Here is a 14,218-nt window from a genome sequence, read left to right as displayed (position 1 = left end):
ATTCAAGAGTCAAAAGCGTTGCAGCTGAGACGCCACTCTCGGGGGAAGCGCTGAGGTTCAGCCAGTCCCACAGCCCCAGAAATGTGCTTCACTCACTGCTGCTCTGCCCCAGCCCTCTCCAACGGCTCTGCCTTCCCAAAACGCCCCGAGGCAGCTCCTGCAGCCATCTGCCCACTCCAGGGTAAGCTGGAGTGGTGGGGAAGGCAGACCATGGATGGAACAGCTCTGAGGGAAAGTAGAGCTGTCAGGGTTTGTCCACCAACCCAAAGCCACTTCTGAGGCCAAAGCCAGGCATGCCAGCTTCCCAAAACACCCAGGCACAGGGAACGCTTCCAGGAATTCCAGCCCTCAGGGGGCTCTGCCATGGTGGGCACAGACAACAGCCCCTCACTCACTTCATATCCACAAGTTTCTGCAAAACACCCAAAAGCTCCCCTCTCAGTTCTTGTACATCTCCAGCAAATGGAAACAAACAGCCCGTTCAGTCACAACCCAAGATCAAAATACCCATTAAAACATTAACTTGCTAAAGACAATCCAGCCTTGGATTTCTGAAGAAGTCCAGCAAACCACCACAGAACAGGGATACCACACAGCACTGGAAAAACTGCTGAGCAGCTCCCTGTTCATGTCAGATACTTGAGTGGCTCAACCAAACCACCTTCCATATAAGGATTCCATAACACACACTCTGGATCACCTACTATTTTACAGTTCCAAGCACAATTCCCACCTCAGAGGGTGTCCAGCAGCTGGTGTGTTCCTGTCATACACCTGTAGCCCCACTGAAGATGCCCAAGTCACCGATGCAGCTCCCTCAGCATTCCCAAGACAGGAAACACAAAAAAAACCCCAAACTTTCCCCCCACTTAAAGAACTCAGGGTTTCAAATGTCAAAATCCCCAGGTTCACCAGTATCTACACAAAAGGGGAAGGAACAAGGACATCCCAAACTTCATTCCAGAAGTACAACGTTGAGCCTGGTTCTACCCATGGGCCTTTGGGGGCTCCTGGGGTGGGAACGTCTCTTGCTGTTCATCTGCATCATCTGCACTCAATCACACCTTGATGGACACCTTTGGAAGGGATTTCAGCCAGTTTTGTGTCACACTTCTACTTCACTCCCTGTCACCTCCCAGCCAGAGTGTCACTTCCTCAGGGTGGGGACCAGAACTTTGGAGAACACCCTTCAGTGCTCCATAAAACACATGTAAATAAATAAACCCATACAAACACTCCCCTAGCTCCCCACAGCACAGTCTGCCCCGAGCACTTTTACTTTCCCAAGAGGTCACACCCAGGAATGCCTTTGCACAACAATGGAAGTGGGAACAGGCCTCTTAATCACCAAAAAACCTACAGATCCCTTCCCTAAATCCAGCCTCCCTGTGTCACCAGGGCTGGGTGGCTCAGGAATCTTCATATGTGAAGTTACAGACTGGTAGTTACTGGAAGTGATGATCCCTTGCATTGTCTGCGTTATGAGCTTGTTTTAATGAACTTTTTCCTGTACAAAATCCCAACTCCAAAGTAGATTTCTTTTAAGAATTAGGTCACAATACAGCCCTCTCAAAGAATAAGATTATTCCAAGCCAAGTAGAGTCAAGGGAAAAAACTCAACTATTTTCCTTCTTTTTAGGCAATTATTGACACGGCTTTCTCTAGTTTGAAACACAAGAGGAAGGAGGAACAAGGTTGTATTTGGTTGTGGGTTGCTCTCATCAATAACTCCCATCTGTGCTGTGGATACACTTGGAGCTGAATTACACCCAAGGAACAAGTCAAGCGAGACATTTTTCAAAGCAGCCCCTGCTCAGTTCAGGTCTGTTCATTAAGGTGCTGCATTGTGCTCCAGCTTGGCTTATTAGCAGTGGAAAGGTCAGGGAAAGTGAATTAGTGGAAGTGCTGCGCTCTCCAACATCTGACATGCAAGAGAGGAGCCTCCCTACCTACACTTCTACTGAAAGGTACGTTCAAATTGAGGGCATGTAGGTGGCACCTGCCAAAAGTGGCATGTGAATAACATTGGCAATTTAACAAATTCTGGGAAAATACAGAGAACTGTAAAAGCAGCAATTCAACCACTCAAAGCAAACGCTTGTGCTGAGATTACAGTTGAAAAAGCAGCTTTTTCACGGGGACAGGGGGAAGGATTTAAAGCTCTTTCCTGTAGGTCTCAGCAGGGTTTTGTGTCCAAAAACTCAAGGCCTGTTTGACACACAAAGAAGCCCAGACTCACAGTTAAGCCACCTCTACTTAACCTCTGCTGGCAGTGAAGATACAGCTTTGAAAATTAAATTTGGAGTTTGTCACTTTGGTGCTGTCCAAGAGAGCACAACCTGGACACACAGGTTTACTGCTCCCAAGGGCTGTGAGGACCCACCTCCCACGCAGGTACGACAGTGTACAAGCACCATGGGATGCTCTCCAAACCCACCTCCCCTTCCCAGGCTGAGCTAGGCAGCAGCACAAATCCAGTCTGGATCCTGTGAAACACTCCAGACAAATCTGCACCTGGAGAGCCACCCAGCTGTTTTATAGCACTCCCAAAATCTGTACTTTTTCAAGGAAAAGGGTTCCACAGCAAAAGTCAGCAAAGCCACAAACGACACAGCTTTAGTTCTTTAATGCTCCCTAGAATCACAGCCTGGTTTGGGTTGGAAGGGACCTCAAAGCTCATCTCATTCCACCCCCCTGCCAGGGACAGGGACACCATCCACTAGACCAGGTTGTTCCCAACCCTGTCCAACCTGTCCTGGAACACTTCCAGGGATGGGGCAGCCACAGCTTCTCTGGGCAACCTGTGCCAGGGCCTCACCACCCTCACAGGGAAGAGTTTCTTTCCAATATCCCATCTATCCCTGCCTTTAGACATTGGAAGGGGCTCTAAAGTCTCACCAGAGCCTTCTTTTCTCCAGGTTGAAGAAATCCAATTCTCTCAGAATTATTAACATGACACTAGTAATTCCACTTGCCCGTGGCTTCCCCTCCATTCTCTTGGCCCTCCTTCATAACACATCAGCTTCTCCCCCTGAAAGCCAATAGTCCCATATCCCAAGACCCATGGAAACCGCTCTCCTTGGCTGAGTGGTGACCAACATGCTAAAGAACAAAGAAACGCTGGTGTTTTATTTTCCAGCACCTCTAATCTAGAAGGGATAAGAATTGAAACACATGGAAAAAAGCCAGCAAACTCATCAGAATACTTCCATGCAGAGAAATATCTTCCTAGAGGAATACTGAGCTCGATTCCCCTCAAAGTAGTAAAAATTGAGACCCATATATGAACACATTTAAGAGCATTAATAGAAAAACACAGAGCATTTAAGTGAAGTCACGTTCCAGCTAAACAACGCTCCTATTATTGCAGCATCTGACTTTCCGAGGACAATTCAATCCTGGCAGCCTGGATTGTAATTGCTTTTCCACTACAGGCCTCAGCTTTACACTCGTGCCCTTCTCAGGAGGTCAGAGCGCGGCTGCAGCTCGGAAAGCAATTCTGCTCCGTGCTCCTCATTCATCCTTTTAATCCCACACCTGCATATTCATTAGGAACTCCCTGAAACACCACTGCCAAGGCCACCACTAAAGCTGCTGCCTGGAGAAAGCCTTGGCCCCTCTGCTTCCTTGTGAAGGTGTTGGGAACACACGGATCTCTCCAGCTGTTGGTGCTGGGGACCAGTTGAGTCACCAAACCCCAGGACGAGCCCAAACTGATGCAGCCATTCCTGCTGCCAACAGAAAAAAGAAGATACCACTGCCCAGAAAAGTGGCTGCCTCATCCCTGGAAGGTCAGGTTGGACGGGGCTTGGAGCAATCTGGTCTAGTGGAAGGTGTCCCTGCCCATGGCAGGGGATGGAAGAAGAGGGGCTTTAAGGTCCTTTCAACCCAAACCCTTCTGTGACTATGAAGAACTTGGCTTGTATTGAGCAAACCCTTCCAAACAGGGTCACTCAAATACAACTGAATATTGGGTAAGTTTTTGTTACCCTGCTTCTAAAAGGATGCTTTGCTTTCAAAAAGCCAAACACTATTTACTTCAGAACTCAGAATTAAGCATCTTTGTCCCCAGCTAGAAAATAAAACAGGCAGCAACCAGCCTGGTTTATCACTGATGTCAAGGCTGAGCCAGGTTTTTCGGGGCCCTGCTGAGCTCCTACGAAGGATGAAGGAGCTCCTGCACACACTGGGAAAAGGGCTCACACCTGATACACTTTAATTACTTAACAGCCCAGGGAGAGTCACCGATGCCTGCTCTGCTTTGTTCCACTGTGAAAGGTTTCTCCTGCTATTAATATTCACCAGGGGAAGCTGAAATAACATCTTGTCTCCACCTGACTACCTTGCAATTATTATGGACACACTAAATACGATGATTTTTATTTTCCCCCTTCAAAATCCAGGACAAAAGGCACCTTCCAGCCTGCAAAGGGACCTGATAGGGCAGGGCTGGACTTCCACATGGAGCAACTCTTCTTCACCAACAGCCTTCCTCATGATGACAACAACTTCAACACAAATAATCCCACTGCAGCAGGAACCCAGAGGTCAGCCAAGGACCAGAGCCCCAAGGCAGGAGCTGCACACTGGAGTTGTACACTGGGAGCCTTCTCCATAGGATTCCCAGGCCTGCTGGGGGTGACCTTGAACCCCTCCATGACATGCACTGCCCAGATGAGCTCATACAGCTTTTAATCAGCTCCCAGCACATCAAACCACCAGCACTGCAGAAACACCAGCCATAACAACCCCAAAAAAAAAGCCAGAACAACCCCCTGCCTCCAGCTCCATCCACACCTCCAGGACAGCACCAGCCTCTATCATGAAACAGAGGCAAAAAATCTCATTTTTCCCCCCTAAATTCCACTCTACGACAGCCTGTTATTTCTACATCTGCTAATGCTCTCAAAAAGTTGAATCCTAACACTGAATCAAACTGTAGTCTCAGCAGATTGGGAGGTTTCTCTGCCCAAAATGAAACGTAGGTGCCATCTGTTTCAATTAGACTAATCACAAGGAGACATAACATTCGGAAACTAATAGACTTTGGGTTTTTTCAAGACATTTTGAAAGCAAAGATAAAGAAAGAGGACCATGATATTACTTAACACTCAGCATCACCAACAACCTGCATAGTCTGCTGGGCAAACTTGTGCTGGAACTGCCTACACAGGAAACTTCACTTTTATTTCACTGAAGTCAGGGAAAAACTTCATATAATCAAAATTATCTAAAATTAAAAGGCATCTCAGAACTACAGACAGCTCCTAAGATATTCCTGATTAGTACCTTTTATTATTCCAGGGAATTTGCAATTTTTACCTTCAAATTTCAGAAAATAAAGACTTTTAAAAAAGGCAAAACCAAACACTCCAACAGGGACACGAGCTCTTATTAGGGAATAAACCAGAATATTTAGATAGAACTAAAGTCAATATTTACCGATTCCATAGTTGAAAGCTCTTCTTAGCAGGACATATATTAAAATCCAACAGAGGTGTGTCCCAAAAACGCTGTGTAATCTGAAAAACAGAGGAATAGGTTCATTAGAAAATTAACCCAAGGGAATTTTATTCACAACATGCATGCTGGATTTGGGTACATGAAGGTTACCAAGTACAAACACTTGCCTAATCCAGAAATAAACTCTCTGATAACAAGTCTGTACAAACAGAGGAACACAAGGAATAGTGGAAGCTCAGCCGAGCATCTACCACATTCCCTAACTTTCTGATAATAGATTAAAAAAAAAAAAAATCACTTGTCTCAAGGTTTCTGTGACCATCTGTGTGGTTTCAGAGCCATTTTATTTACAAAAAAAGGTATGTCAGCCCCCAAACTGTGAGCAGCTCATGAACCAAAGACAGGCAGGGTCAGTATGGGCTCCCACACCAGGAATTCACCTTCCCAAACAACTCATGGAATTATCCACAACACAGCCACTCTCTTTCCAAGCACACCTTTGCTCTCAATAGCAGTGAATCCACTACAAGCCTCTACCTTTATTTTCCAACCAGCTCTCACTGTACTTTCAAGGATATTTTTTCAGCTACAAATTCCTGAAGTAAAATTTCCAACGCCGGGCAGGAACCAGCAGGAGCTCTCAGCACCCAAGGCAAAGGGGAATCACATTCATTAACTGGCACATGAAAGGGCTGACAGATTCCAAGCCCAAGTCCTGTACTCCTCATGTTCCCAGGACATAGGAGTCAGCCCAGGCTGCTCCATCCCAGGGGTCTCCCGGCTCTGCTCATGTCCCACCAGCACATCTGCTCACAAATAAATTCCCCCCCAGGCAGAACAAGCCAATCTGTTCCAGAGGAGATCCCCCAAGAGTCACAGTCATCCCCAGCAGAGGGGCTGAGTTTGGGATGGCACAGCTTGGTGGGAACCTGCATAAGTCACCGGAGAAAAGTCTGAACTACAAACAGCCTGTTGGGGGCTGGCAGTGTGGAAGAGCAAAGCTTGGACACAGCCACGTGTAAAACACTGCCTTATCCCAGAAAAACTTGAGCTTCTGCTACACTTCCCCAGAGAAACAGGTCAGGAAAGGAACTTTCTGCAAAGAAATAAGCTGCTGATGCACTGCAGGTCCAAACTGCTAAAGCCCAACTCTGCCAGGAGAGCAGCAGTACCTGAGGTACTGGGAACACTGAGCCTTTTCCAGTCCAACTGCAGTTACTCTGTGCTGTACAAAGAGGTGAAAAGGGAGAACTCCAAGCTCCATATCCTGCTCATGCCAAATTCCCCAAAATCCCACATCCCATCCCATCTCCAGACACTGCAAACCACACCGAGGCACACAGTGACCAACCTCTGTTCCAGCTGACAGTGGGAAAATCTAGGTTTCTTCCAAATTACCTTTCCTTCTAAAAGCAGAAGTTCTAAACCCCAATTTTTTACCCAAACACTCACATATATAGAGTTATAGGTGGGGAACTAAAAAGTACAAAACACGTTCTCTTCAGCTTTTATTTGTTTGCTCCATTTCCAGCTGCCCCTTTCAAAGGGCTAAAGATTCCCCAACTCCAAGACCACTATAACTCTTTGCATCTCCACATGCTGATGGTCTTCCTCCTCTCCCTCCTCTCATACTCACTGAGAACACTCAGCTTCTTGTGTTCTTTCCCCAAATGGTCCCATAGAATCATTTAGGCTGGAAAAGACCTCTGAGATCACTGAGTCCAACCTTTAAGCCAACACCACCTTGTCAACCAGACCAAGGCACTGAGTGCTCTCACACCCATGTTTTCACCATGGGGCTTCAACCACTGCTTTTAAACCTTGTTTTATCTATTACTCCTGTCCCAAATTCCATCTGCAAAACTTCCAGGTCCAGCCCCCTCACATCACGCTCTGGAGCCAGACACTTCTTTAAACAACAGATTTAGTTCCCCATAACGCTGTCACACTGGGACTGGCCTTGCAGAGCTGGTGACAATTTTATACTTTATTGCTGCTCATCTCCTTACAACTTCTGATTTAGCTGGATTTGGACATCTGCCTTCCAAGAATCACCCAGGAGAGACCCCAAGGCCAGCCAGGACAGATACACAGTGGAAGAGATCGGGAACCCCAGGAGAGCCTTGTTTGTTTTGGGAATCTTTCACTCCCCAACAAAGAGTCGAAGGGAAGATGTCCAGATGAGCAACACAGCTGCATCCAGGGCAGAGCTGCTTCCAGCTGAACCAAGGGAAGTGTTTGGAAAATCAGTGAAAAGGAGCAGGCCAAAATAAACTCAAAAACCCAGAGGAACACGTACAGGCACACAGTCCTGATGCAAAGAAAGGAATCCTGTGGCAGGTAAACTTCTCCAGATGAGCAAAAGAAAGTTTTCTGACATTTTTCTTTGAGAAGAGCAGGAGACACATGGCTACCTCACAGATTTCTCCAAGGCCAGGGAGTCCTGGAGCACTGAGGGATCCCCTGATGGCAACTGCAGCCCTATGGAGCACAATAATACTTGCACAGCAACTTTTCCAGCACGATTCCCCTTCTCATTAGTGCTGCTTTAAGGCAAGAAGTTGTTTTTGGATTCAAAGTCAGACTTGCATCAATTCAGATTTTCTGGTGATCCAGAACTAAGCAGCGTAACAGAATTTCAGGATGAGATTTAGATTCTAGTTGAGACTAACTTCTGAATGGAAAAAATCTCCAGGGACTAGGAGAGCCTTTTTCCACAGCACTCATCTGCTTCCCTCACAATAATTCCATGAAGAGACAGAATTTCAATGAGGCATCTCTCCGAGGGCTCCAGTGAAAATATACACAGGGGAGCACACGGGACACCACGGAGCTCCTGCACTTAGATAAGCTCCATTTCCTCCAACACAGAATCAAGAGGGAACACGGACAACAAATTTGGAGGGAGGGGAAATTCAGAAGTGTTTTTCAATGCACTCCATTTGCATGTTCAGCAGAGCTTTGTGACTGCCTGACCAGACTGAGACAGCACAGCCACAGCTTTCACCTGCTGGAATGGGGAAAAGAGTTGTTTCCAAGAAATCCCCATAAATTTGAGATAAATACCCAACTGCAGTGCCCTCCAGCCTATCAGCAGCTCCCAGCCCAGCCATCTCCAGGCACACACACAAACTGTCATTTTCCACAGCCGCTCTCCCCCTTTACAGAGAGATTCCCAGCAACGGGGTGAGCTCCAGGAGCTGCCTTTCACTACAATTTCCAAATACTTCCCCAGCAATCACATCCCAACTATGCTCAAACAGCACCAATTACTCAAGTGAAAAGCCAAAGCACAGAGAAAATTCCACTAGTCCTCAAAAAAAACCTTTCACTGTTTGATTGTGACAAAATCGTAGCATCAAATAAAATTTAATTTGATGGCTTTCAGAAAGAACTGAAGCAGGTGATATATTCTCAGTCTTAAAGTTCCTTTATTTTACCCTGAAAATAATAGGTATGCTGAGATCTACAGTTTTTAAGACTACTGTCATCTGTGCCACTTGATGAAAAAATACAAAATAGCCTGGTACTGTCCTCAAAAACACAGATCAAGACACTGGTGCGGGTGAAAAGCCCAAGGGTCAATTTTTCCCATTATACCAAGCACAAAAGAAGGGAAAGATAAGATTCCTCTGTAACTAAATTGTTCTTTGAGTGTTTTAACTGAAAGTCTCACATGGACAACACAGACTACAGGGAACTGGGGGTTGACAGAAGCCTAAATTCAGGAATGACCAAGCTGATTGGAGACTTCCAGTGAACTAAGAGAGGTCAGGATCTCTGATGACAAACCACAGAATCCCAGAATGGTTTTGGCTGGAAGAGCCTCAAAGCTCATCTCATTCCAGCCCCTGCCATGGGCAGGGACACCTCCAAGGCCCGTCCAACTCCCAGGGATGGGGCAGCCACAACTTCTCTGGGCAACCTGTGCCAGGGCCTCACCACAAGAAGTATTTTTAACATGTCTCACATATTCCCCAAAATCTGTGCAAAAAAAAAAAATAAATAAAAAAAAGGTTAAACTCTTTTATACCATAAATGTTTGAATTTCATTAAGCTAAAAAACTAATTATCAGCAGAAACGAACATTTCACAGAGTTTATCCCTTGTAAGTACGCAAGACGCAGCTGAGCAGCGAACTCTGAATTGCTGGACATGCCAACTTCACTACTGGTTATCTGGTCTCTTCATACCAGATATTTAAAGTTTGCTACCACAAAGAATATCTCAGAATCACAAACTTCTAAAACTACCTAATGTTTCTCCTGGAAAGATCCACAAAAGCAGTCTGAAAGGTACTTGGCAGGGTAAAAACCTGGGGCTCTCAAAAGAGCCCCAGCTCCAAATCTCTGCAGGAACTTAGAGGATCTTGGCGTGATGTGGCAGCAGAACAAGCCCAAACAGCTTCCACTGAACTAGACTGTTCAATTCTGTGCACACAGTAATGAGTGCTGGAAACACAGGAGCAGGTTCCCTCCTCTCCTCCTTCACTCTGACCACCCTTCTGTGGTTTCTTCAAGGAGTGGAAAGTCCTAAGTCAAACCAGAGCTGCTGGGATTGCTCTGAACAGCCTTGGGCTGCAGCTCAAGGCTGCACCAGTAACCACAGACAAGACCTGGGCTGAGGATGCTGTTTTCCATGATTTAGTCTGCTCAAGCTAAAAAAAAAACCTCCCCTTGTTTTAATAATGGTAAATGCCTTAAAGATTGAGCACTTTTATCCCAGAATCATTAAGGCTGGAAAAGATGTCCAAGACCAGAGTCCAACCTGTGCCCAATTCCCACTTTGTCACCCAGCCCAGAGCACTGAATGCCACATCCAGTCATTCCTTGGACACCTCCAGGGATGGGGACTCCGCCACCTCCCTGGGCAGACACTTCCAATGCCTGACAGCCCTCTCCATGAGGAAATTCTTCATGAAATCCATCAGCAAATGGACAAAGAAGTCTTAACTACACAAGCAGCACCAGCCTAACAAAAGCAGTAACTTCCATCAAGTGGCCTCTCTGTCATGAATGGAAGTAAGAAAAAGGTTTAAATACCCAAAAATAGTTGTCCACCACCCCTTCAGCAGCCCAGGGAGCTACAGGCACCCCTGTCTGTCAGCTCCAATGCTCCAAACAATCCTCTAGACCTTGCCATTTTTCATTTTCAGAGCTCCAGTACGAAATGTAATTCCCTAAGACTGCTAGGTCCTTCCAGTCTGGCTGAATCTCTTCCAAAAAGATGGATCATCAGGCTCATTTCTTCATTACGTGACCTGCACGTGCAAAGCAAAGATTCTCTGTCTGGCTCTGGGAGAACACATCATTATTACTGAGACACAGGAAAATGAAGATCCACATTAACCCGTGAGAATATGCTCCCAAAAAACCCTCAGCGCAGACCAGCAGCAGCAGATCTGCTCTCAAACCACCTGAACTGGTTCATCAGCCAGCCAGAAACTTCATCATCATCTACAGAACCCTCAAGCCGTTTATTTTAGTGTAGCTAAGCTCTCAATTCCTAAGCCATTTGGAAAACACAGGATGCACAGCGGTGTGGATATCCCAAGCAGAACTGATCCATGATCAGGTTTAGTTCACACGAAAATAAAAACAAAATGTGACCTCTGTATCCTGAATATTTGCTGAGCCCCACCTGAGAAGTAGTAAGCATCCAACCCAATTATTTCAGTCAGACACAAAGACAGCGTGAATAACAAAGCTTATGTACTGCAGCATACACAGACATGTAAAATTCAGGGCATAACAGCTGAAATATCAAATATTATCTAGGAAAAGACTTCCAGGTCCACAAAGAAATCAATATACACTAAGTTCAAGTGAAAGGTAGGAGGCTCAGACAACAAATGCTCTCCCTGGGCATAAAACCAAGAAGGAATAAAGGAAAACTAGTGAGGAATAAAGCATGAGCAGTAAGATTTCCAGATACTGACAATTAGAAAGGTTTATGGGAAAACTAAATTAATCAAGTATTAGAAAACATATACTCAATAGCTACAGAATATAAGTTTTCAGCAAAAACCTGCCTGGAGATTACTCAATTCCTGCCCACAGGTACCTGCAGAAGAATTGCTAGGATTCAGTCAGCAAACAAACGGAGGTGCCAGGTTTCCAGCTTCGGTTTGCCCAAAATCTGTCTGCACTTCAGATAACCCCAGTGACCCAGGGGAACTTCTCCCATTTGAGCTCTGAAAGATGCAAGATGAAGCATAAACCGACTTACCAAAGGGGACACTCAGAGGTGAGTTCTGAACACAGACACAAGTAGTGTCCATCTCTGAGAGCTAGAAATCCCCACCGTGCCCTTTAGCCAGGCTAGAAAATCCTGAAGCTCCAATTTGTCCTAATTAATCAAAGAATCGTGGAATGGTTTGGGTTGGAAAGTACCTTAAAGCTCATCCAGTTCCACCTCCTGCCATGGGCAGGCACACCTTCCACTAGACCACATTGCTTCAAGCTCTGTCCAACCTGGCCCTGAACATTTCTAGGGATAGGGATTGAGCTCCAAGATGTTGGCCTTCACCAACTCAATAAAGGCAAGAAGGATTTTGCTGGAATTAAAGCCATAATTTAAAGTGCGCTCATAGTTGCTGTCACAGTCCAGGTACCTTCTCCTTTCCATTCCTCCTAAATACATGTCTGACGTGGAACAAACACATCCTTCCTGTCTCCAGACTGAATCCCTTCCTGTGACTTCACCATAAAATTCCACTAATTCCCTCTGTACATTCTCCTAAGGGAAGGAGGAGGGTGAACAATGCTACTGGGCCAGGACGAGCTCCCCTTTATTTAAAATATGAATCTGCATTTCTTCCTCCATGCTCAATTCTAACACGTTGAGAAAATACAGACCATTTTTCAGAAGAGTGACAAACACACCTGTCACCTCTGCAGGCCCAGAGATTTGCATCCGTGCAATTTTATAGCAAATTGGATACAGGTTACTATTAATACCTGAACTATTTCCTATCCTCTCTGAATGCTGATTGGTGAAAAGGATGCAAACATCCCATTTTAAAGCACACTAATTAGCCAAGGAGGAGTCAAGGAAGATACTGTTCAGCCTTCAAAAACAGACACAGTCTCCCCCAAAGAGGAAAAACACAGCAAACTTATCCACAGAGTGCATTCCAGTTGGATTCCGAGCAGTGGAATAAAACCTCCCCAGCCAAGAAAAATGTGTGGCCACACAAACATTACAATCAGACACTTCAACAACTCAGACACAGGTTTTTTAGAATACACAGGTGTCACTCAGAGCCCACACCCAGGTACATATAACAGTCAGACACCATTCTCTGCCACAATCCAGGACAATCCAGGAGGTCCCCAGAAAGCAACATGAAAAATGTAATTGTAGGATGTGCCCAAGCCTTTAGTTCCCAACTTACAAGTGCCTTACAACCACCTCAAATTACACAGCAAGGAAAGAGCTGAAAGGAAGCACCTCTTTGATTTCCACATGGCATCCCTCCCCTATTGTCTGGGGCCTGGCAAGCTGAGGTCAGAACAAAAAGATTCCTTAAAATCCCACATACATTGAAAGCACCTAAAGCTTCAACTGATTTTTTTTCCTCTTCTATTCTATGCCCTGAACATGTTTAAGTAGCAGTTGTCATCATTAAAGAAGCTGCTCCCCTCCCACTTTCAATTCTCCTGAGAAGGAAGCACCCTGGCAGCACCAGGTCCAGATGAGAAGGAGCTGCTGGTGCTGCTTAGCTCAGGTACAGAAATCCCATCTGGAAAAGGGTGTGAGGAAGTCACAGGCCACCTCAGCCACACGGGCTCAGAGAGTGTTGCTGAATAATAAAATAAGGAAACATAATAATAAAATAAGGAACTAGAATGTGTCTGTGCCAGCAGATATACCCCAGCCCTTCAGAGGGGCTCGAGAGATGTGGGTTCCCAAGGAGGGGAGGGCTCTGGCCCTGCTCAGCAGCTGGATCCCAGTTTCTCCCTTGGGCCACTCCAGAGCTTGTCCATCAATCAGCTGAACCTGCCAGACCAGCAGAAAACCTCCTTATCTTCCTCTTCCCACTGCTCTCCCGGCTCTGAAGGGGCCGGATTGGCCGTGCCCCCCGGCTGGAAGGGTGGGGGAGCCTCACCGTCCCCAGCAGCACAACCCCGCTCCGGCTGTGCCACAAAACCGCACCCCAGGAAAATCCACAAACACCCGGAGAAAGGGCACATCCCTCCCTTCCAACACAGGGCCGTCCAAACAAACAGCACAGAGGGTGGCAAGGAAAGCACTCAGAGGACAAAAGGACAGAGTCAGGATTAAACCCAGTCCCTTGATCCCCGGCCAAATGGCCGACCCATAAGCCCACGCAACCTCTAGAGCCAATTTAAAATCCTGAGTGTGCTATACTTTAGGTTATAAAATCATATTTAGACACACATTTCAAGTGTTCTTTGCTCTGCTGGTGGCTAAAAACAATTCCTTTGTCATCAAATCTTGCTCCAGCACGCTGACGTGACGTTTTTAACTCAGGAAATAAGATAATTATGGTTCAAGGTAAACAACTACAACTGTGCATCATAAACAGTTTCTAATTTTAAGCCTGAGTCCCTCTAATGCCATCCATATTTTAAAGACAGTTTCCTTACAAATGGTTGAGGTTGTCTGAGCAGCTTGTGACTGAGTCTCTGCTGATGAGTAGCAGCAGTAGGTCCTGGGAAAACAGGGACTGGTGGAGCAGGTAAAAGTCCAACAGACACAGCAAGTGAGCTCCTGTGTCAACATCATGGAA

The 14,218-nt window shown here is 46.1% G+C and overlaps 1 protein-coding gene across 4 annotated transcripts in view; it reads right to left on the bottom strand.

The window, feature by feature from the left end:
* Positions 1–14,218, bottom strand: part of ANKRD11 (ankyrin repeat domain 11) — a 131,680-nt gene that overhangs the window by 102,369 nt on the left and 15,093 nt on the right. For 3 of the 4 annotated variants that reach the window (XM_027904078.1, XM_027904085.1, XM_027904094.1), the window contains exon 2: positions 5,443–5,522. The gene's annotated coding sequence lies outside the window, so the exon portion shown is untranslated. Of the gene's footprint in view, positions 1–5,442; positions 5,523–6,635; positions 6,655–14,218 lie in introns of those variants that run through there. The other variant, XM_027904100.1, reaches the window with a different exon arrangement.

This window comes from Empidonax traillii, unplaced genomic scaffold, assembly GCF_003031625.1.
Source record: "Empidonax traillii isolate 1590-97213 ecotype Southwest subspecies unplaced genomic scaffold, ASM303162v1 scaffold23:size2178997, whole genome shotgun sequence".
NCBI classification, from domain to species: domain Eukaryota; kingdom Metazoa; phylum Chordata; class Aves; order Passeriformes; family Tyrannidae; genus Empidonax; species Empidonax traillii.
This window is presented reverse-complemented; position numbering and strand designations above follow the sequence as displayed.